Here is a 25,487-nt window from a genome sequence, read left to right as displayed (position 1 = left end):
GTGAACCGGAACTGACAAGGGTCATAACCCAAGAGACACTTTCGTGAGAACTTAAAAAGGATGATCCCTGATTGTCCAATCATCGAACTCGGATGCCCAAACATTGATACATTTGATATTGATTTTACTATAAATTATGGTAGAATAGAGAGGTTGGGGGGTTCGTTTCTGGCCTTTCTCGATTTCCTGACGTTATGCTGACGGAGAGGACGGTGACACTGCAGGACAGCTGTTAGCCTGAATCTTTGACGGACTGAATTAATGCCCAAACTCCTGAGGAACTGAATTTACAAATTTGATGGGCATAGATTTGCGAGACTGCCAGAATTGACATAGAGGACGACTTTAGCCAGAATAGGTAAATATGAATGGCAACTTGATCAAATGAATGATTTAATTTGCAATATTAATATAAATTTGAATTTGAATATCTACAGAAATTAGTTGGGTGGTTTATTCATTGAAATGTGTTAATGAAAAGGTTAATTAGAGAATTAGAAAGTCACTTAAACCTACAACTAACTGATCCGTCCCGTTTTATGAGAGGAATACTAAAAGTGAAGTTTAGGGCCTAATGAGTATTAGAAGGTTGTGTAGATTTGTTGCTCATTAGGGTAGAAGTGGTATTTCCCTCTCATTTTCCAGCGCTTAGAAAGATAATCGCCTCCCACACGGACTGATGGTGAGTGAATGTTGGTGTTATGGGCCCCACCAGCGAATGTATGGATAGTGTGTGTATGTGAGAACTTTGGTCCGTGACGGTAGGGAAGGATTTTGCACTCCGCGCTGGAGCCCAGCAACATTGTGGGGGTCTCATGTTGTATTCTTAATGTAGTACAATGTATAATATGTTGTTCTGGTGCTTTAAATATATTGTTCCATGATAATTCCAGTGTTGCTATGCTCTATGACATAGCTGTGTTCACCTGCTATCAGTCGTTTGCTGGCTGCAGTGGGAACACCAACATTATCTCTGGCGCTTCAAATAAATTATAACTTACTGACTTAAACTATTGGTGGAGGAATACTTTGATTACAACAGATGGCGACGAGGATGGGATGAATGGATAGAAATATTTGAGAATTATATTGAGGCATTAGAAGGTAAAGATTTTAGTGCTGCAAGACAAAAAGCTTTATTATTAAGTACTCTGGGGAAGGAAGGTCAACATGCATTTAAATATTTACCTGCTGGTAAAGATTCTGAGGGAAGAGCAATTACTAATGTTTATGTTGAAGCAAAAGCTAGGTTGAAAAGACAGTATGCTAAAGAAATTAATTTTGTTATGTGTAGACATACATTTTACAAACAACCTCAGAGATGTGATGAAACCATAGACCAGTTTGTAACACGTTTGCGTGAATGATCTCTTAAATGCCAATTTGGTGGGATGAGAGAGGAAATGATCAGAGATCAACTTATAGTACAGTGTCGCAAGAAGAAAATGCAGGAAAGGTTATGGGCTGCAAAAAACCCTACATTAGGAAATGCTATTGACATAGCTAAGGTAGTTGAACAGTCAGATGCATGAATGAAAGAGATGGAGAAGAAAGAGAGTAGTACAACAGGTGTAATGTGTGTAGGACAAGATGAGGTTGCTGCGGTAAACTCTAGCAGAAATGGTGAGACGAGTGGAAAAAAGGGAGTATCAATTAAGAAATACAATAGTAATTCTGTAGTAAGTTCAGAACATAACAAGGCACATGAGAAAATGTGTACTAGATGTGGTAGCACATTTCACACTGCGGAATACAAAAGATGTTATGCTATAGACAAGGAATGCAAGAAATGCGGACGTAAAGGGCATTTCTACAAAATGTGTAAAACTTACAACAGACCTAAGGTAGCTGTAGTACAAAGTGATGTAGGGAATGTAACATCAGTATGTGATATAGAAGGTGCAAACAAAATCTTATGCGTAGATGAGGAGGATATAACAACTGCACCAGGAAGAAGAATGAGACCTAAAGCAATGTTTTTGATACGAGGAAAAGAAATAGAATTAATGGTGGATTCAGGCTTATTTTGGACAATTATTCCACGAGTGGTGTTTAAACAAAATTGGCCTAATGTGAAGTTACTTCCCAAAGACATTAATCCAGGAGGATATCAAGGGGAAAAGATAGATATTATAGGATACATGTTAACAGATATTTATTTTCATGATAGATCTGTGAAGGGGAAAGTTTAAATAGCTCATAGCGGACCACCGATATTAGGGTGGGCAGACCAATATGATTTACATATAATCATAAATCCTAGGGCAACTCACCAAGTGATGATTGTTGATGAAGTTACGACAGAGACGAATGTTGAAGGAATGAGTAGTTTGTTCTCGGAAGAAATTGGTGAACTCAAGGGATATGTTCACAAAATAAGGCTTAAGACTGATGCGGTTCCTATGCAACACAAGGTACGTAAGGTCCCCATCATTGCTAGGCAGGAAGTAAAACGCATGCTGAGTGAGATGGTCGAACAGGGAATCATTGAACAAAATGAAACCTCCAGTTGGATTTCACCAGTTGTTATCATGGGTAAACCTGACGGAAGTTACAGTTGCTGTGTGGACTTGCGCACCCTTAATCAAAATATTGTTGTGGATAATTTCCCATTGCCAAACATAAATGACTTAATTTTGTCCTTGAAAGGGGGGAAATTCTTCTCAAAATTGGACCTGCGCAGCGCATATCACCAGATCAAGCTACATGTTGATTCCAAACCATTAACGGCATTCATCACTACGGAAGGAATATTCCAGTTCACTAGAATGCCATTTGGTTTGGCGCCTGCTGCTGGAGTATTTCAACGAATGATGGGTTCAGTTTTAAAAGGGACAAAGAATGTTGTTTATTTTCAAGACGATTTATTATTATTTGGTGACACAAAGGAACATCATGACATGGTTTTGAAAGAAGTTTTGAGTAAAATGGATAATGCTGGTTTAAACCTCAAAAAAGAAAAATGCAAATTTGCTGTGGAGGAAGTTGAATATTTAGGATATACTTTGTCTGCTGGTGGGATTAAACCAAAACGTGATCTTCTAGAAGCAATAAGGAAAGCTCCTGCACCTTTGGATAAAGACCAACTCAGGCCTTTCCTAGGTCTTATAGAATATTATGCTAAATTTGTATATAATTTTGCAGAGAAAACAGAAAAAATCAAAATGCTTCTCAGAAAGGGTTGGAAGTTTGTGTGGTCTGATGAGCAACAAGATGCCTGAAGCAAATATTTTGACTCCATTTGACACCAAATTGAGATCAATTCTGACTCTGGATGCTAGTGCGGTGGGGTAGGAGCTGTCTTAGCACAAGTGCATACTTCAGGAGTAAAAACTGTGGCTTTTGCTTCAAGATCTCTCACAAATTCCCAAAGGAATTATTCTGTAATAGAGAGAGAAGCTTTGGCGGCAGCATGGGGGACTGAGTATTTTTGCATGTACTTATGGGATTTTCAGTTTACATTACAAACAGACCATAAGCCTCTTATCAAACTTTTATCTCCCGGTGGTGCAGGTCAGCAAGATTGGCTAAACTAGCTGCCCGCCTGCAAGAATTTCCATACAAAATTGAATATATTGCAGGATGGAAGAATTGTCAAGCAGATGGGTTGTCTAGGCTGCCTCTACCATGGTATGAAGTGGATAAGTCGAAAGTTGAGTCTTTTCAATGTGAATGTGCATTGGCTGCAATTGATGAACTAGTAGAATTGTGTAGTGGAGCTGTTGATAAAAGTCAGTGGACTGAAAGTATGTCTAAGGATGAAGTTCTACGGGTGGTTAAAGACCTAATTGTCAAAGGGGGCAGATGTGAAAATACCCTTCCCTTTGCTGCGAGGCCTTTTGTAAAGGTTTTAGAGGATTTATCTATATTTGATAAAGATGGGAATGTTTTAATGAAAGAGGATACATTTGTTCCACCACAAGATTTGAGATTTGTTTTATTCAAACGGGCCCATGAAGGTCATATGGGTCAATCTCTCACGAAGAAAAGATTAAGTGAACATTTTTGGTGGCCTGCCATGGATCAACAAATCTCTGATTGGGTTGAAAGGTGTGTTGAGTGTATGGAGAGTGAAAAAAGGTTGAAGGTGGGTAACCAGTTGGAATTGGGCAAAATTGAGGATCCGGGTTTACCTTGTCACAGTGTGTTTAGATTTGTTTGGTCCATTTAATGATCTGAACATGGATTTGAAATTTGGTGTGGTCATGGTGGATGTTACGTCAAAATGGTTAATTATGAAATTTGTAAAGGAGATCACTACGAAGAACACTATTAATGTCCTGTCTGAAATTTTCAGGGAAGAAGGTTATCCAGTCAAATTAATCACAGATAATGGCACTCAACTAATTTCTACAGAAATGATAATGTTTTTGAAATCCTGTGGGATTATACATACTAGAACATTCTTATATAACCCACAGGAAAATGGTGTTGTGGAAAGGGCCAATCGCATGGTGAAGGGAGTAATTCAAATGGCAGTGGCAAGCAGAGGTGATGTTAAAGGTATGGTCAATGATTTGGTTTGGGCCTACCGTACGACTGAAAACCCAGTTTCTGGGAAAGTTCCTATTGTTGTTATGAGGGGGCGTCCTGCCAGTACGAAACTTATTCCTGCATGGATGAAAGATTGTCTTGGTTTGGCAAATTTTAATTGTGATAATGTGAGAGACAACAAAGTTTCAATACATAATGGGAACATAAAACCCAATGATTTGGTAAAAGTCAAACCTGGTCGTGTCAGAGCTGGGTTTACTAAATTTCGTGGTCCATACAAGGTTAAAACGGTTCACTGTAGATATGTAACTTTGTATAATGGTGAAAACTGGAATTTGAGAAGGGTAGCTCTTTACAAGAAGAGCAAAGGCCATGAGGTGAATAGTGAAGGAGATAATTTTAATCCTCATTTTCTCATGAGGGATGATGAAGCTTGTGGAAGACCACCTACGGTGGTGCCAACGAGTAGTGGTGATAGCACCACTAATAGAGTCATGTCTCAAAGACCTAGATGTCCTCCAAGATATCTACAAGACTATGTATATGGAGATTTCTTAGATCTCTCTTCTTGCAAGGGGATTTCTGAAATCTCTCTTCTTCAAACTTGCTTCCGACATATCTTTATGTGTTTCAACTGTTAATTATTTTTTTATCTTGTATTTCATTCAGTTATTTTGTAAAGTGCAATTCTTGTTATTACAATATATGTACTGTGTTTTGAAGGAGATAAAGGGAAGAGGATGTGTTTTATTATTAATGTAGTACAATGTATAATATGTTGTTCTGATGCTTTAAATATTTTGTTCCATGATAATTCCAGTGTTGCTATGCTCTATGGCATAGCTGTGTTAATCTGCTGTCAGTTGTTTGCTGGCTGCAGTGGGAACACCAACGTTCTCTCCGGCGCTTCAAATAAATTATAACTTACTGATTTAAACTATTGGTGGAGGAATACTTTGATTACAACATGTCATCACCAGGGCTTTAAGCGGAAGTGTTTAAATATTATATACAAGCCATAGTTGCTGCTTATTTATCTTATGCAACTAGCAATCATTGACAAAGCCAATAGTTCTGACTTGTAGGTATGATGTGACTTGTTGTATCATATATCTGGAAGCAATGACAGGAACAGCAAAATACAAGTCGGGCGGCACACTGTGCTAAACACAGATTTTTAGCTTACATGTTTTTAAGCCATGCCCTTAATTACATTGACCATGCCCCTTTGAGAGACCCCCTCAGTTTTTTCATCCCACTTAAAGCCCTGACTAAAGGCTTTCTGTATCCATAGCAACCATACTCGGCTGTAACCCCGGGCTAACAGGCGCTGCACCGGAATCTGATAGCTCGTGCTGGCGCATCATCACCTCGAGTAATAAGTACTGCGGATCGCTATTTGCGCGACATTGCATTTCAGTGTGGCGATGCAATGAAATGCGTTATTTGAATCCGTGATGCGGGGCACTTGGCAGGGCTGTGAATAAGTAACTTTAATTTCTTCTTTTTTGTAATCTCCTTTTCTTTCCAGTTGTTACTTGCGCCGATCCAGTTCTTAAAGATGGAAAAGTAGTCACTGACCTGCAATCTCCATTCCTCTACAGACATACGGTGTTCTTAAAGTGTAATCAGAACTTCCAGTTGGTGGGGACAAACAGCTCCACATGCGAGAGATCCGGCAAATGGGGCCCTCGTCTACTGCGTTGCCAGCGTAAGTCTTCTTCTCTGGTGGAAATGCGACTTTAGTTACGAACGGCAAGACGTAAAGTACGAGAGGAACACACAACATGTTTCTTTTTGATTCTAAGAATGCATGCTGCCACAAAAAATGGGACCTTTATTTTTTGTTTCCAGAAGATATCAGAAATGTTGTAGAAAAGAGTAGGCTTGAAACGTTTTGCAGTGAGGCCCTTCACTTAGACTGAAGGATAAAGCATTGCTAGTTAGGGTGAACTGAGGACATCTACGAAAGCTTCTCAGTTACTACCTGCTTCAAAGCTGTACATGTCACTTATGCTCAGAATGATGAAAGGCTGAGTCAGCCCTACCAGGATACAAACCCGAGTCCTATAATGTGCACACACATCAACATGCTCAATATATTGAGGTACCTGTTGTGTGCTAAGGGGCCCAGGGGATATCAGCGCTCAGGTAGGCGGACGGCACAATCTCCAGACTCGGGGAGAGGAAATAACTCAGACCTACGCAGTGTATGTGCTACGGTGCACTGACCCGGATCATCCGGTCCAGCCCCCATTTATTTCCCTGACCTCTTCCGGGTCACAGGCTAGACCACCCACTCCATGGGCATGGGGGTGTTCCCCTCAAACATAACATTCCTCCTTTATCATGGCAAACAAAAACAGACAGTATGGAAGCACGAGAGAGATGGAGGAAGAGGGAAAAGAGAGAGAGAGAGAGAGAGAGAGAGAGAGAGAGAGAGAGAGAGAGAGAGAGAGAGAGAGAGAGAGAGAGAGAGAGAGAGAGAGAGATAAGAAGAACGAGGAAAACCATTGCATTTCTTTTCCTCAGTCCATCACAAAACCTTTCAGTCGAGACGACACCGCCGGGTTGGCTCGGAGATGGTATCGGTGACCACCTCGCCCTTCGCTCCCAGCTCCACTGCCTTCAGCTCCGGCTGCCCCGGGCAAATGTTCCACTGCGGCCTCGGGCATTGGGGGAGCAGATCCGGGTGAGCCATTCCCCTCATTGACGACGTCACCCATTGCCTGGCCATCCTCAAACTCTGGCCCCACCTCACTTGGTTGTGCAGGGCATTGGTACTTTTTGAACTGGGAAACGTTCCTGGTGACTGTCTCACGACCCCTCTGGGCAGTGACCATCGTGCCCTTTACTGCCTGGACCACCCAGGGCTCGGGTTCAAAAGGAAGGGAGAACTTCCCTCGGGGATGTCGGTTTTTCACCAGCACCACATCACCGGCCACCAACGCGCTGCTTCTGGCATGGCGCCTCTTGGACATTCGGTCATTCTTGGCCCGCCTCTGTCGGAGGCGTTTGGACACTTGACGATATGCAGGCGAGGATGTTGTCACCTGAGGAAACACATCATTCAGCATCCGTTGGTTACACAAGGACCCAGGGCTGGCCATGGTGGTCGAGTGAGGTGTCAGTCGATATTCTTTTACGAAGTTGTACAGGGCACACTCCATGTTCTGTTCTCGAGATACTGCTATCCGGAGTACTTTGTTCAAGGTGCGCATAAAGCGCTCCGCTTCACCATTAGCCTGGGGCCACCGGGGCGTGATTTTCACATGTCGGACACCTCTTGACCTGAGGTATTCAGAGAACTCATGGCTGGCGAAAGTTGGACCATTATCTGTGCGGAGCTCCTTGATTAACCCGTGGCTGGCCATGATTTTCTCGAACCGAGGTATGGTGTGGCTTGCAGTAATGGAGTCCATTATCTCAACCTCGGGGTATTTTGAAAAATCGTCAATGACGACAAGCATGTGTCGGCCATCTGGTAGGCTCCCAAAGTCTGCACTCACCCGGTTCCACGGGTGAGGAGGTATGTCCTCCGTCAGGATTGGGGCAGGCGGATCAGCGGGCCCCGCCGCTTGGCAGAGCGCACAGGACCGGACTGTTCTCTCCACCACACTGTCCAAGTCCGGGAACCACACTTTGCTCCTCAGGCGTGATTTGGTCTTAACCACCCCTTGGTGCGCGTTGTGAGCAAGATCCACCACCCGCTGCTGTAGTGACCTGGGGATGACTAGGCGCGTGCCTCTCATCAGGCATCCCTCGGGGGACACAACCAATTCGGACCGGACGTTGTGAAGAGCTCTCAACGCCACTTGTGCATCAACTGTACGGTGTGTCAGGTCCTCCAGCAGGGAATGCCACCTTCCAGATCCAACCGCTGAGATCACCCTCTCCCAACAATCATCTCGTTTGGTCGCCTCCAGGATGTCCTCTAGCCGGATGGGCAGAGGGCGAGAGCGTTCCACCACCAACCTGACGTACTCCTCCGTCTCTTGAGCCTCCGACTCTTCTGCTCGGGTGACCGGCCGGGCGTGTCTGGACAGGAAGTCCGCTGGATTTTGTGCCCCGGGGCGGTAGACGACGGTGAATTGGTACTCTTGCAGCTGCAGGATCCATTTCTCAATCCTTGGGGGTGGTTTTGACGACACGCCCATGAAGAGAGGAATCAGCGGTTTGTGGTCAGTGTGAACTGTGAAAGGCTGTCCATACAAGTAGAGGTGGAAGTGGCGACACCCCCAGTGTATTGCAATCGCCTCTTTTTCGATGTGGGAGTACCGTTGTTCTGTTTCCGTCAGAGCCCTGCTCGCGTAGGCTATCGGGGCCCACTCACCGTCCAGTTGCTTCTGGGACAGAACGGCACCCAACCCAATTGGACTGGCATCCACCGACAGTTCAGACTCCCGGGCGGGGTCAAAGTACGCTAAGGTGGTTTCAGCAGACAAGGCGTTCTTGGTGGCCTGAAAAGCATCCTCTTGAGCGGGGCCCCATTCCCACGTGGCAGCGCTCTTTGTGAGGTCCCGGAGGGGTGCCGTGAGGTTCGTGAGATTCCGGATGAACCGACCACAGTAGGTGACCATGCCCAGGAAGCTCCTCACTCCGGTGACTGTGGTCGGGGCAGGGGCCGTCTGGATGTCACGGACCTTTGCGGGGTCGGGCGACACCCCCTGTTGTGAGAAGTGATATCCAAAAAACGCTATCTCCTTTTTGAGGAATTCGCACTTTTCACGATGTAGCGTCAGGCCACTGTCCTGAAGCCTCCGGAATACGCAACGTAGGCGGGTCATGTGTTCCTCCAGAGTCGGTGCATGTACCAGGATGTCATCGCTGACGTTTATAACCCCACTGAGGCCAGCCAATACACTCCTGATGGTGTCCTGAAACACTTCCGCCGCGCTGGACACCCCAAAACTGAGGCGCTTGTAGCGGCGCAGTCCCACATGGGTGGAGAAAGTGGTTATGGCCCTTGACTCGTGATCCAGCAGGAGTTGATGGTAGCCTGCCCGGAGGTCCATCTTCGAGAACCAGTGCGATCCGCTGACCTCCGCAACGATGTCGTCGACCGTGGGTGTCAGATGGCGTTCCCGCTTGATAGCACGATTCGGCAAACGCATGTCCACACATATTCGGACTTCACCTGGTTGTTTCGGTTTTCGGGCTATCACTATGGGGGAGACCCATGGTGTCGGGCCTTCCACTCGCTCAATGATGTCAGCGGCCTCCAACTTTCTCAGTTCTTCCTCTACCTTCGGCCGCAGATGGAACGCTACTCTCCGGTGCTTGAGAGCAACCGGTTGCACTGATTGGTCCACGTGTAGCCGTACCATGTGGTTCTTTAAACATCCTATTCCGTCAAACAGGTTTCGAAACTCGTCCACCAGTGACTCAATATCTTCCAGGTGCACAGCGAAGGCAAACACCACTAGTTGCAAATGTTCCGCCGTACGACAGCCCAGCAGCATTCCCGCACCCTCCTTGGTGACGTACACTTTGGTGCGAACGGAGTGAGCCTCATGGGCGATGTCGGTGGTGAAAACGCCTAGTACCGTGAGCGGTGTGCCGGAGCCATAGGCATACACCTGTATGGACGTGGGCTTTAGGACGGGTTGTACCGGGAAGGATCTCAGCATGGACTGGGCCATTATGTTTATGGACGCGCCTGTATCAATCAGCACCGGCGTCAGGTGTCCAGCAATCGTGACGTGACACTTTGGGGCCCTTCGCCTCGGACATCCGTCCGGTTGCAGGGCGTGAATGACATGGACCGTGCCTTCGTCTTCATCGTCGTCCATATCATCTTCCTCAGCCTCCTGTAAAAGGGCCTCCACCGCATTGATCTGCCGACTTTGGCGTTGACGTCCCGCTGAGCGGCATACTTTGGCCAGATGGTTTAGACGACGACACGCCGTACACCTTTTCCCCTGTGCAGGGCATTGACCTTGGTGCGGGTACGGTCCTCCGCACATGTAGCAGGAACGAGACGATGATGGTGGTTTGCTTTGCTCCGTTCTCTTCGAATTTGCTTTCTTCGAGGTCGTCGCCACCACCGCGTTCACTGGCTCCGTCTTCACTTGACGCTGAAGGGCTGTCTCCATATGTGCGGCACGCACTTTGGACAATTCTTTAGACCGGCCCATGGTAAGCATGTCAGCCATGGAGATGCCGGGCAGTTCAAGGATCCTTTCCCTCAACTTGACGGACGAGCAGCCCTGGATGAACTGGGCCCGCAGCTCGTCGTCGGTGTCCGGGAGGGTACAGGTGCTCGCCAGCTCCTTCAACCGAGCATAGAAAGTGTCAACCGATTCCTCCGGTAGTTGCCTAGCTTGACGTAGGAGGAAACGTTCGTAATCTGGATTGGCTAGGGGTTCAAAATGCGCGGTCAGAGCAGCCTTGAGCGTAGCGTAGGTGTACGGAGGGCCCACTTCCACCACAGATTTGGCTAGCCGGTGAATGGCCGCACCACCCAGATGCAGTAGCATGGGCCGATGTCGTTCGGGCTTGAGGCCGACTGCGGCATAATAGTTCTCCAGACGCTCCAGCCACTCTTTCCACTTAGCCACCTGGGCGGATGGCGGGCCGTCCACTATGAACGCCTCAACCGGGGGCACGGTCGACATCCTCACACCGGATGGGCGAGATGTCCGATGCAGCAGGCGCCGGCGCGGGACAGAGGATGGGCCACAGGGGCGGAAGCAGTCTCACAAGAACCAAAAACCCCTCACCTCCGGCACAGGTAGTGAAGAAATCGCGGCCTCAAACACTTCAGCAAACAGGCCTCAGGGTCCGGGCGGTCAGCTCGGGACAGCGCGCCCCACGTGGCGATCAGAGGCCGCAGGATCGGTCCCCGTGGCCAGACGCAGCAGTCAGGAATACCCCACAGTCGTCCAGCAGCCCAGAGTGCACACCACCACCTCCACGCCAGCCACACGTACTGAACCTGGCCAGGAGTCAGCAGGCTGCAGCAGGCGTCCGTCCGTCCGGCAAAACAGCACCACCGGAACCCGATGTGCTGCGAGGAACCAGCAGGCAGCAGGCCGTCGAGGAGAACACCTTCTCACGCGCTGTGCGCGCGGCGCCAGGCCTCTGCGCGTGCGCCGTCACCGTGACGACATCGGCCCCGATGCGGGCCGTGGAGGAAGAGCGGGAGCAGCGAGGCGGCAGGCACAGGCCTCGGAATCGCACACACGTGCGAGGATCAGCGCTCCGGGACAGAGCGGGTCAGGCAGCGCTTCGGCGCTCAGGAGCACACCCGGGCCCAGGAAGGAATGCAGGCAGCGAGGAAGCAGCCCGCGCGGGTCAGGAGGTCAACACATCCCACTCTCGTCGCCAGTTGTTGTGTGCTAAGGGGCCCAGGGGATATCAGCGCTCAGGTAGGCGGACGGCACAATCTCCAGACTCGGGGAGAGGAAATAACTCAGACCTACGCAGTGTATGTGCTACGGTGCACTGACCCGGATCATCCGGTCCAGCCCCCATTTATTTCCCTGACCTCTTCCGGGTCACAGGCTAGACCACCCACTCCATGGGCATGGGGGTGTTCCCCTCAAACATAACAGTACCCTCCTGGTTAACTCCTGGGGCTGTATTATTAATACGGTGCACCTGCGCAAACAAGGAAGGTGAGCCCTATTAGAATTAATGTGCTGTCCCCAGGGCAGCCATGGGCTTGTGCTACCCTGGCAGCAGCACATTCAAGTGAAATAAGGAGTAGCTGGTTAAAAGCTGCTCCGTGTTTCTCTGTCCAGGCGACAACCCGCCTGGACCTTTAAGGGGGATTTGAGATCTCCTTGCAGGTGGGTGCAGTGAGAAACTGCTCCCGTCTGCAGGGGGATGTCTGAGGGGTCCATGGGACCCTGTTCCCCCCCCCCCCCCCCGCACTGAAAGTGTGAAATCTTTTTGTGGCATACTTTCAGTGTGCCCCATAAAGGAATGTTTGCCTCAGCGCCCACATCGGTAATATGGCGCGGGCGCAGAGGCAAAGTGATTCTCTCTTTTGCATAGGGCCAAGTCCCCATGCAAATGAGGTAATGCCCTCTCATGATAGCGCTAGTGCAACATGTGCGCTTCCTCTATTTGTATTACAGAAGGGGTCGCACAAGTGTCTATGGTCCCGTCTGTAATATCATTGTGCCCTGGGGACGCTCAAAGTTTGCACACATGCCATTGCGCTCCCTAGGCACATTATATTATACGGGGTGCATTTTTCCTGTTTGTGCCAAGGTGGACCTTTAAGCAGGTGTGCTGGGTGCAAATATGGAAAGTGCACCCTATTATCTTGAATGCCTGCCCTCAAGGCAGCCGCGAACCTGCACTGCCCACAAGAGAAATATGGAGCTGCTGTTTAAAAGCTACTCCGTGTTTCTCTGTGCAGGTGGCAACCGGCCTGCACTTTTAAGAGGGGTTAGAGCTCCCTTGCAGAAATGTGCTGTGAGTGACTGTATCCGTATGGGACCCCCTTTCATCCCTCCTCAGGACTGCCTTTAGGAGGCACTTCCTGAAGGCATGTTTGCCTCTGCCCCAATGTCAGTAATACGGCATTGGCGCAGAGGCAAAGAGATTCCCTCATTTGAATGTGGCCACGCCTCATGCAAATGAGGGAACAGACTCTAATCATAGCGCTGGTGCTCCAGTGCTATCTGCATTACAGAAGGGGTTGCTCAAGCATTTGCCATCCTTTCTGTAAAAAGTGCCCCAAGGGTGCACAAAGTGGGCGCAAATGGCCATTGTGCCCCAGGGCACTTCTGCAATACGGGCCCAGGTGTTTTTTTAGTAAATCATAATAGTGAATAAATTACATCTATTTGAGATTGTGTTTCATTTTTTTGATGTAAAAATTCGAAATTCATGCTTTTATATTGTCATAGCAGGAGAGCCCCTGAAAGGCTGGGGCCCTGATGGTCCAGAGCCCATTTTGCCCATACCTTAAAACGTCTCTGCGGGTGTGGCTAGCTGCCAAGGAAAATGGCCGCAGCCTAGCGGAGCTCCGTGGGTCTCGGAACCGACCCCGTCTATCCGCAAAATCATCCGGCGACACACGCACTTCAGCGCGTAGGAAGCAGCAGTTGCGGACTCGAGGCATGTAACGATCCGCTTCTGGGGCCCATATTCGGCAGCGGGCGGCTGCGACGGCGTTCAGCTGGGTGGCGGCCTACGCTGGCGAGGAGAGCCGGGAGCCACAGTGACGTGGCAGCTGGAGGTACGCCGGGAGGGACGGCACTGTGAGCCGTGTGATGCAGCGGGTGAGCTGAAGTTGGGACCCGATCCCAAACGTCACTGCGGGTGGACTCCCCCCCCCACTCCGTAAGGTGACTTCAGGGAAGAGAAGGAACCGGGCGAAAGTCACTTGGGGGAGCGCCATTCCCCAGCACAGCGCCGTGCACAGGCTGGACTGTTGTCGGCGGGGGGGGTGCAGCGGCGGTGCTGGGGGGGCCCCCGGCCGCCCAGAACAGTGGATCAAGAGACATTGAGGGCAGGAGGCTGCAGTGGGATGCATAGCACTGGAGCATGATCTGAGCGCTGGGGCTCACTCAGTGGTAGACGGAGGGGAGAGGATACAGGGAAATTAACGCTCCAGTGAGTGGGAGCGGGGGTTCCTTGCTGGCGGTGCATGGAGCCTCCTATACTACTGTAAGCTGCATCCAGGCGCAGAGGATATCGGACTCAAGGCTTTCGTTCCTCCAGGTGCGGAAGGGTGGCCCCTGGCGGTGAGGTAAAGGGGTGGGAAAGTCGACAGGCCACGAGGATCTGTTTATTCCTCTGGCTGGCGGCGGCGACTACCGTCCTCGATCCCAAGAAGGAGCCGCACGCATTTCAACGGCCAGGATGAGCACCAGGGGCCCAAAGGGCATGAACCAGGCGAAGCTGGACAAGTACGCTTATACCAAACCACAGAGGGACCCTGAAGATAAGGAGGCACAGGTGACCCCCAGTGCGCAAACGTCAGTGGCGCAATAAATAACCCTCCAAGACGTAATGGCCACACTGACTAAGGTGGATACACGCATTGGGGCGATGTCGATGGAAGTGTCCCTGATCCGAGCCGACCTTCACAAATTATCTACCAGAATAACGGAGGTAGAGGGAACTACGGCGACTCTGGTGACCGACACAGCTGTTCTCAAGACACAAGTGAGTCGTCTCCTGGCGGACAATAAACAGATGGCGGCGAAACTGGAGGACCAAGAAGGGCGTTCACGGAGGAACAACATCCGCCTTATTGGAGTGCCGGAACAAATGGGTGGCCCGTCCCTGACCTCTTTGTCGAAGAGCTTGTCACCACTCGCCTTCAGCCACGTGGCCTGTCCAACTACTTCTCGGTTGAGAGAGCACACCGTGTCCCCGGGGGCAGGCCAAAACCGGGAGCACTATCGCGACCGATCCTAGCCCGTATATTTAATTTTAGGGACAGGGACGTCATACTACAGGCCGCGCGAGCTGCACCCCCGATAAGACTCGAAAATGCCACAATCACCATTTTCCCGGATTATACGGCGGCAGTGTCGCGACAGCGTCGCGGATTTCTCGATGTAAAGAAAACCCTGCGGGACCGTGGAATCAAATACTCGATGATGTATCCGGCGAGGTTGCGGGTGGAAGCAGACGGAAAAACATGGTTTTTCCTGACCCCGGAGGACGTACAGGAATGGCTAGAGGGCTGGTGCAAGGCCCCACGATCTGGAAGGTCGGGGTCAAACAGCACGCACTGTGGAGAACAAACAAGGTCGGAAGAACAAGAATAGGAGACCCTGAGGATAGGGATTTGGTAGTACAGATAAGCAGCAGTTCGAGGATTCCAGGACTACTACTCGAACTGGACACTTATGGCTCTTCGTTGAGGGCAACATCCTGTGGACTGCTGACCGGAACCTTGCTGGGCACCAAGGCGCCTGTTGTCCACGGTGGAAGGAATATACTGACTGCTTACAGACTTTACTCAAGGTCACTGAGAGGCCGGACCCTCTTGGGCACTTCGACCCGCACGATATATTGGTCTGACATGTGGTGCCGCACAGGAAGAAGACGATATGGGAGGTTCTAACGGACTACGGAGGCTCACTCTCCCCCTAAGTTATGGTAACAGGGAAGGGTAACAAGCGCTCTGCACAGTTGGGGTGGCGGGAAGTTTTAATTCCATCGAGCAGGGAGGCAGGGAGGGGGGAAGGGGGACTGGGACTGTTCTTATGGTTATGTTCTTTTTTGTATATTGTTCTTAGTCAGGCACTAATGTGTGGGATACTCATATGCTTCAGCCAACAGGTGCATTACGAAAGCGACACCATGACAATGCTTAACTATCGTGTCAGCAATGACAACACATAGCTCATCCACCTCGGAGACACAGCTGCACCCTGCATCACAGGTGGCTCCCTTAACCCCTTCCATGCCCATGACGGAACGGTTCCGTCATGAGCATCGGTTGCGCTGTGCTCATGACGGAACCGTTCCGTCATGGACCCGCCCGCGCTCGAACCCTTCAGCACCGCGGGGGAATTCCCGCCGCGCTGAAGGGGTTAAAGCTAGTCACATGGAACGTTCACGGCCTGGGGGACAAAATAAAACGCGGCTCAGTTTTGCAAAGTTTAAAACGGTGCGAGCCGACGGTGGCTCTATTACAGGAGACGCATCTAATTGGTACCACTAGTAGGGCACTAGACCGCTGGGGGTTGAAAATGGTTGCCCATTCAGAGTTCACCTCCGGTTCTAGAGGGGTGGGTATTATGGTCCGAAAACAATCGCAACTAATAATACATCACACAAAAACAGACAAATATGGTCGATTTGCAGCAATAGCTGGACAATGGGAGGGGAGACCTCTTAATATAGTATCGGTTTATATCCCTCCAGCCCTCCACATGGTGACGCTCCAGGCGCTGGGTGACTTTTTGCTTAGTTTCCCAGAGGGGGACCTACTGATTGGGGGTGACTTTAATGATACCATTGATGGGGCTCTGGACCGCTGTCCCGCCAAGCTGCGCACGGGTGGCGCTTCATCTACCGGGAGCTTTGTAGAGGCACTGGGACTCACCGACACATGGAGGTACCGTAACCCCGACAAATGACAATTCACTTTCTACTCTGGGGTACACAATAGCCTCTCCAGGATAGATTATTTCTTTGCATCAGTTGAATGCTTGAGTAAGGTGACAGCAGTTGAAATTCTACCAAGGGGAATTTCTGACCACTCCCCAGTGCTCTTAACCTACACTAGCCACCACAAGATACGGCAGCGTGCTTACCCAATTTACCCTGGATATTTACATGTCCCTAAGATTAAGAAAGCTTTTACCACTACCACACAACATTACTTTCAAGAAAACGCTTCCTCGGTTAACTCTCCGACCATTCTGTGGGAAGCCTACAAAACCAGGCCATTGCTGTTATTACAGGTCACAAGCGCGACAAACACCGGGAGCTAAATGATTTGGAACAAGAGTTACGTGAGGCAGACGCCCAATGCACCCGAAACCCCACCCCAGCTTCAATCCGGCGCTTGCGCCTCAGGCAACAAGAACACAGGGAATATCTCAGGGAGGTGGTTCGATCACGCATGTCAGCCACGCAGCAAAAGATTTATGAAACCGGCGATAAAGCCGGGAAACTTCTGGCATGGCTCGATAAACGGGAACTGGGGAAGAAATGTATAGCTAGACTTCGTACATGTGAAGGTCGGTTGGTAACAGACCCGCACACAATAGTGCATACGCTAGCACGACATTTTCAGCAAGTGTACACATCGTCATCCACTATGACCATAGAGGAGGCGCAGTCCTATATTAAAGATATTGCAATGCCCAAACTCACACCAGAGGATGCCTCTGCGCTCGAAGCCGATCTTACGATCGAGGAGCTGCAGGTGGCGATCGGCTCATTGCAATCGGGGAAGGCGGCGGGGCTCAATGGTATACCAGTTGAAGTATATAAAAAGGTAGCTGGAACAATTGCCCCACACCTACTACATATGTACTGCGACAGTCTAAGGGTAGGTGAACTTCCATTAGACCAACGACTGACCACTATAGTAGCGATCCCAAAACCTGGAAAGCCCCCCAAAGAATGTACCTCGTATCGCCCCATATCTCTAATTAATGCTGAGGGAAAAATCCTGGCGAAACTCCTTGCATGACGGCTGACACCGCACTTGGGGACCCTTATACACCCAGACCAATCCGGCTTCATGCCAGGCAGAAGTACGGCATTAAACCTACGAGGCTTACATGGCGTGATGGCCCACGTGTCAAATTTGAAAGAGCCAGCAGTTCTCCTTTCCTTGGATGCGCGGATGGCATTCGATATGGTGGAGTGGCCCTTCCTTTTTGCGGTGCTTAATCATTTGGGCTTTGGTCCTAAATTCTGCGCATGGGTGCGTTTATTGTACACTAATCCTTTGGCACATGTGACGGCCAATGGTCATATCTCCAAAGATTTCCCACTCTCACGCGGCATGCGTCAAGGCTGCCCGCTGTCGCCGCTGCTTTTTGCTCTAGTGTTGGAGCCGCTGGCAGCGTGGATCAGATGGGAACCGATGATTCAGGGGCTTAGATGGTCAGAAGACTGGGAGGACCGTATCTCCTTATACGCGGATGATGTGCTAATATACATGGCCTCCCCCCAGTCGCTCTATTGAGGTACTCCTCAACATATGTGAACTTTTCGGCCGGGCATCGGGATACAGTATAAATTGGTCTAAGTCCGTCTTATTTATATTATGTGGCCCGCCCCCTCGGCTCCCCAGAAATTGCCCACTGCAGATGGCGGAGGGCACATTCAAATATTTGGGTATCTATATAACCGCAGATCCAGATGACTTCTATATGCGGAATCTCGTGCCTCCTTTGGAGCGCCTCAGACGGGATGCCACGCATTGGAGAACACTGCCGCTGACCCTCTTGGCAAAGGCGGCGCTCTATAAAATGATGGCGCTCCCTCGGTTCCTGTATGCACTGGAGAATACACCATTCTAGGTACCCCCAAGCTATTTCAAAGCGATATTGGCAAGAGTTTCCAGTCTGCTATGGGGAAACAAATTGGTTAAAGGGTGGTACGACGGGGGAACAGCACTTCCAAACATACAATTGTACTATTGGGCAGCACAATTGAAGATTATTAACCAGTGGATACACGTCCCGCTAACAGACCCCGCTTTTAAGGCGGACAGACACGGGCTGGGGGTAGAAGGTATGATGGCAGCGCTGTATGACGAGAAACGACCCCCCACATTGATTGGACCCACAAAACATACAATCACCTTGTGGCACAGGGTGCATGCAAAACTGGGATGGAAGGGAATCATAACTCAACTTACTCCATTGTGGGATACCAAACGGCTGGGACGGCTCAGGAATAGTAAGGGATTTGCCCAGTGGGACGCAATCGGCATATCCATGGTGGGCGACATGTGGCGTAAGAGGGAGATAATTACGTGTGAACGTCTTAGGGAACAATATGAGTTGGCGCCCTCGGAAATGTAATGTTTCGATACCTGCAGGTACAACATGCGCTACGAGCGGCCTTGCCAGCGGGTACCGAAGATCCGGACGCCACCCCCTTGGATTATAGATTACTCACAGATTATATGCAAAGACACGCCACTTCCCTCACCTACAAAAAATTGGTCAACAACTTGCCGGACCCTCTGAGGGTACTCCGGGAAAGATGGTCTCGAGATGTTGGGGAACTCGATGACACCGAGTGGCAGGAAGCAACGGCATCTCCGAGGGAGGTGGGGATACCCTCAAGGCTTAGGCTGGTGCAGCTCAAAATTATGCACCGTTCTTACTATACCAGACTAACCCTCGCGTAACATCGCACAAAAGTGGGGCTCGGAGGAGATACCGACACTCAAGGCTTGGTGTAAAGATATGGACATGGCCATGGTGACAGAAAAAGCAGTATACGTTAATCGAAGATGTCCGCGAAAATGGAATAAAGTGTGGGGAGCATGGAATAAATTACGGGGATACATATGTGAACCTCCCAGGGTGCAGATGGATGGGGCATCAGAGGAAGAGAGTGGTGGGGAAATGTGAGATTTAAAGGGGCGGTATTGTCAATGGTTATGATTTAAATAACGGTAGTACACAAAGTAACGCAGTGATGTTAGTCGTCCGTATGCACTTGATATATGAATTGATGTAGAATGTTTGTGCCAAGCAAATTGTATTAATAAGAAGGTATTTAAAAAAAAACAAAAAAACGTCTCTGCAACCAAATACTGCCCACTCTGTCACCCACGAAATCCTTCAATCTGCCTCTCATCCATAATTTCCTGGGGATCTTTGCCGAAGCTCCAGACTCCTGGAACCATAAAAGTAAACCCGTCACTCCCATCAGGCAGGGTCGGAATGGCCATTTATCCCGCAGAGCATTTCCCTCGAGATTTGGAGCCATCGGAGACTGGTTTTGGAAAGTCGACGGGCTACACCTCTGTCTCTAGCTCCCTGATGGTTGTGCAGCAAGGGACAGTGGGGGCTAAAAGAGACAAAGAAGAGAGAGGAAGAAACTAAAACGAAAGAGACAATAGACAATAACAGGGTTTGAGGCTTGCTTTGCACATTTCCAGGCAGCTTTTGATTCCCATCCTGGCCCTGCCCTCAGTACACTACTGGAGCGACTGACATAAACTGCAGACGTCTGGTGTCGACCTTCCGATCAATAAATCCACTGATTATACAGATGAACATCGAACCCACCTACTAGCTCGATCAGCACAGCACCACCCAGAGTGAACAGAACTGACCTTATCAATCCGCACATTGCCTGGAACATCAAGTTAATAAACGGGATTTCATTCAGACCACTATTCTCACATTTTAGGCCTAACTAAAGCGAGCTGTATTTCCCACGCCCATAAAATAATAATCAATACATACACAACGGAATTTGATGAATACAAAGCAACGACCACATCACTATTGCATCAAACTAGTTAACATCACTTAAAATGAGTAAAAGGGCACCGCAGCAAAGCTTCCAACAAAAGGTTCAATGTCTTTCTGAACTAAACTGTGTCGATTCCTGGAACGGAACAATGATGTCACAAATCCAATTAGAAACCTTCAAAACCTACAAAATGGAAGCTGGAGTGATTAAAAAGTATATCTTGCCCATTGCATAAAACATATTGTGATAGCAGATAGCATTTGGAGGCCCTGTGGATATTTTTGTAATTAAATAACCCTTAACTATTACCCAACCCACCCTCTGCTTTACCTCCTTCAGTAGAAAATTAGGTTAGTCTTAAAGATGAATGCATCAGGTCTATATGTGGGACCATCTTCAGATGTGTTCATAAAGCATACTGTTTCCTCCCTGGCACCAAATATGGCCAAGGTAATGATCTCTTTTAAGACTCGCATATTCCCACGCCAATCGAAACAGTCATATCCCCACTTCTAAAATACCTATACCAGACGGCCAGCCAACTATCACACAATTTCCAGTCTCTTATACCTCAGCTAAATCTCATATTGATCTTCACGTTGAACAAAATCACCTGTTCCATGACCTTCAGTCAGGGTTATGACCCATGATAGGGGCCGAGTCTGCCTTGACAAACATTAGTAAGGACCTTCTCATTACACTTGATGATGAAGGCCAGCTAACTGGCCTGATCCTTGTTAAATTCCCTGTAGCATACAAAATTGCGGACTACATATCAAGGAATTTTACAAACCTTGTATAAAAACTCGCCTCTAATTTCTTTATAAACGCCAACTTGTGACTCACCCAATGACCGATTATACAGAAATGACGTCAGAACTCAACTGTAATAAGCTATTACAGTTTGGTTCTGACATCAACATGCCTATTGCCAGAGCAGGCAGTTGAGAGGGAAAAGCAGGTGAGGTCACGGAGCATAATTAAAGCAGCTGTTTATAGAACCAAAACAAAACTTGCCTTTTCTTTCTTCTGCTCTGGTTTTCTGCTGTACAAAGACAAACAGAAAGAAGATATTACAGCAACATGTTTATTTTTTGTGCTCCATGGGTAATTATAGAAAAGTTAGAATCTTTTTACGTTTCTGCACATTCCGAGCTACTGCACCTTTTTAAATAAAACAAAAAGCCTCACTTGTATTAAACTGATTCTAATACCTTCTTGCAACAAATATTTCGCAGTTTTTTTAATGTGCTTAACTTTGCACCAGAGATTTTCATTTATTCTTCGTGTTTTCAAACATGCTTCCTTTTTTATATGCAAGAGCTACACACCAAAGATGTAATCAGTTTGTCGGAAAGGTTCTGGTGTGACCATGTATTATAAGGTATAAAGTACCACCTGCCGTACATAAGGATACTGCATCCCACCTTGGAGTTTCATAACCATATAAAGAAACTTGGCCTTCGGCCACATTCCTCTACATGGTCCTAGAGCGCCTTAGTGACTTGCAATAGCCTGATAATGTACGGGAGGGGGTACTTTATACTTTATAATACACTGGTCACACCAGCAACTTTCCGAAAAACTGCTTAAATCTTTGGTGTGTAGCTCTTTCAAATAAAAAAGAGAGCATGTTTGCAAACATGAAGAATAAATATAAATAAAAATACTTTATTCTTTGTATAACATGTCACATGTTATACAACATTGGTTTACAGCATCTGGGGATGTCCTAAATTGGATCAGTTCTGCTCTGATCTGTGATAGCTGCCAACAAGTATACATTTAACCTATAGACTCCTCCTCTTGCAGGTTACTGTGGTGCCCCATATGAATTATCCCTCTCGCCATTGTTATTCAACTGGCACTTGGCACCCATTTCCCAGCTGGTAGATCAGGATCAGCTCTATTTCCAGAAGTATGTAGATGATACCAAAAGTTATGTAGGCATGCAAAAAGACACAGAGAGTCAGTCCAACACCAGCAACGCAATATTATAGCCAAAGAAGATTCCTTTGCCTGCATAGAGCCTAAACTGTAATCCTAACCACAGGAGTGCAGTTTCTTCCACTCCTCTATTGCTTCAGCCCATTGACAAGAGCCATCCCCACCACTTTGACCCAAGATCTGAATGAACTGACTTATAGGTTTCCTAACATGGTGGTTTGCTTAGTGAACTCACAACCGTTTCTGATTATTGCATATGTGCTTTTATCTCTATTAGATACTGTTGATATTGGAGGTCAACAGGAACTGGGAGAGGGCAATTTAGAGGGTGCAACACATGGCTAGAGGCTGTAGATGGTATTGTAGATCCCATTAACTTTCTCCCTGTTGATGTGTTTTATATTTCCATTTCATTTTGCTGTGACATTAAAGTACTTCTCATATTTTATCAAGACAAGTATGGGCTGGACTGTGAATGTTTGTGTCTGTTGGTTGACTGTGGAATTCTGAGTCTCCGCTCCCCACACTACCTCTCTAATTAGCTTTTGACTGTTAATCCTTGCTACCTGAGAGTCAAGTGTGGACGGGGTGTACTTAGTCCAGTTTGGAGAGCCAAAGAAGGATATACCCCAGGACATCAAAGACAAATGACCCCAACAACCCCAGGTGTGGCCGAGTACCCCCTGTGCCCCCCCCCCCCACCCAAGCAGGCAACACTGTTAAAGAGAGAAAGTGGTAGGAGAAGTCTCGGAAGCTGGCTGGAGATGCCAGTCCTACAAATCTGACCCTTTGCGACCTCTCTTATAGGAAGAGCATGAACCATATTATGAGAGTGGTTAGTAATTGTGTAGTAGGATCATTGAGGTCACTTGCATCAAGCATTGTGATCAAAGAGGGTTCCCCATTTTTTGTACAAAGCTGCCAATGGTGCAGGTAAGGTGTCCTTGTTTACTAGGTTTTAGATTTATTTTTTAGCAGGGTCGTAGTGTAGCCTGTCAGGTTCAGTGAAGGAGAAGCTGATGGTCTGGGTTTGGTGAGGAGAACTTGAGGAAGAGCAGGTGAAAAGAGTAATGGCCTTCTGCTATGTTGTCAATGGCGAATGAGCCAAGTGAGCGGCACAGTTCTTGGTATTGTGGGATAGTTGCTGTGATACTCAGTGCTTTAATGGCACTTTGCTCACTTTGAATCATTCCCCTGTGCAGTTTGTATTCTGTGACTCACTGGCAAAGTATTTTTGTTTGTCTTGAAGTTTGCTATTGCGGTAATTGGGTCTTGTGAATTGCTTAGGCATGTTCCATGCTGTTCATGAGGTGTGGGACTTTATTTTTAGAGAAATCAGGGCACTAGAGAATGAAGGAATCTGTTTATATGCATTTCTAAAAATGGCTGCAGGTGTCCAGTGTGTGCAACATGTCTGAGCTCAGAGACTTCAGTATGACACTTGATGAGAGCACGAGCAGTTGTTGCAGAAGAATGGTGACAGATGCAGGGTTCTGGCACACAGGCCCTCCACGAACACATGCTGCAGTAGAAAGATGGCTATGTTGAGAGAAATAGTAAATAAGGATGGACACATGGACCACACACGATCATTAACTAATGCGTTGGCTAAAATGTTGAGTGCAGTGTGCACAGGCTCACACACGTTTGATGCAGGGGAGTCATTGCTGCATGGCGAATGATGCTGGCTTTGGGCATAACATTTGAGGGGGACACACACATTACATTGAGCAGCTCGTCATCGACTTCCAATCTCCGCAGGCTCAGCATCTCTGACCTCCTCAGTGTAAGATATGCTGAAATTAGTCTCTGTCTGATGAGGCAGGTCCGCTCCACACCAGGAGGTCTATGTCCCTGGGTTCTTCAGCAGCGGATGCAGCAGTAGGGCCTCTTCTTAAACCTTATAATGTAATATTTATCCATAAAAGGAAGACACCCATAGCTTCTGTCTCTGAACCTTGCCTTCTTTTACACTTGTGTGCAGAGCTTCTGAAAGTAGAATGTGAGCACTGGATATGCTGGATCCAACCTTGGCGCAGCTGGCCTACCTTAAACACAAAGGTGATGGGTGAAATATGTGAAAATGTCTCAGCCATTAGTCTTGTCCAGTCCATCTTTTTTTTACCCATAATGCTCAGGTTCCAGGCATATGCAAATGAGGCTTAGTCTTACTCCAATAGGAAGAGTCTAGCTTGTACTGTCAGCTCACATCCCATTTAGATGGGAAAACAGGCAATCCTAACCTAATTTCAGACTTGTTTGGCCTCATCAGTAAGGTGCTGCTTGTATCCTGAGGCACAGCAAACACATTGCCCACATCTGGACATACCTGTCACACCGAGGTCATCCCAGTGGCACCCAAAGGTGGGGGTGGAATGCTTGCCAACATCGCAGCCATTGGAGATCATTCAGGGTTCATTCCAGTGACCCCGAAGGGCTTCTACAGATTCTTGAAGGAACTACACATAACCCCATTCCGCCATGTCTTTTTTGGCTTCATAGACAGGCTGTAGACTCTCTCTTCCACCACTTCTCCCAAATCTCTTATTCTTCATCTTAATTCATTTTGCCACTGTAAAGCAGCCTGTATGTGGCTGCAACTAGGGATGCTCAGAGAGTTCACTTTGAAAATAACAATAAAGATGCATTTATATGTTGCTCTTGCTACATGTAATATTTTTTACAAGAGAGACAGTCAGATGTCAGGTGCCTTCTGGCTAGCTGCCGATAATTCTTTTACCATATTGTTTACTTTAGTTTCTCTGACTCAAAAGTAAAGGCATGTTTTAACTTGACTCACTTGCTGGGGTCCAGGAGGGCGTGAAAGGAGAAGGCTGCAGTATTTCAAGTTTTATGGAACTCATGTAAATAAAAACATCTGATTGTTTGCAAACTAAACTTCAAGTATTTCATGAAAGCTCTGCAGACTGAAATACATTAGAGCTCATTATGAGAACCACGGTACGTCAAGAGATAATACTTCACCCAATGAATACTGCTGAATGTAATATTTACCTGGGGTGGTTTTACCTACCAATCCTGAGTTTTACTCCTCAGAATAAGGGACTAATCAGTGTTTAATTTGTAAAAGAAAGAATACCACTTCCCAAAGCTCTGCTCAGAAACCCATTACTGGTGCAATTAAACTACAGTGTGCTGAATTCCAA

The 25,487-nt window shown here is 47.8% G+C and overlaps 1 pseudogene; it reads left to right on the top strand.

Annotated features, from left to right (window-relative positions):
• Nucleotides 1–25,487, top strand: part of LOC146870138 (uncharacterized) — a 623,247-nt pseudogene that overhangs the window by 344,072 nt on the left and 253,688 nt on the right.

Source organism: Triturus cristatus, chromosome 1_1, assembly GCF_964204655.1.
Source record: "Triturus cristatus chromosome 1_1, aTriCri1.1, whole genome shotgun sequence".
Classification (NCBI taxonomy): Eukaryota; Metazoa; Chordata; class Amphibia; order Caudata; family Salamandridae; genus Triturus; species Triturus cristatus.
The sequence above is the reverse complement of the archived record's forward strand: the minus strand, read 5'-3'. Positions and strand labels throughout refer to the sequence as shown.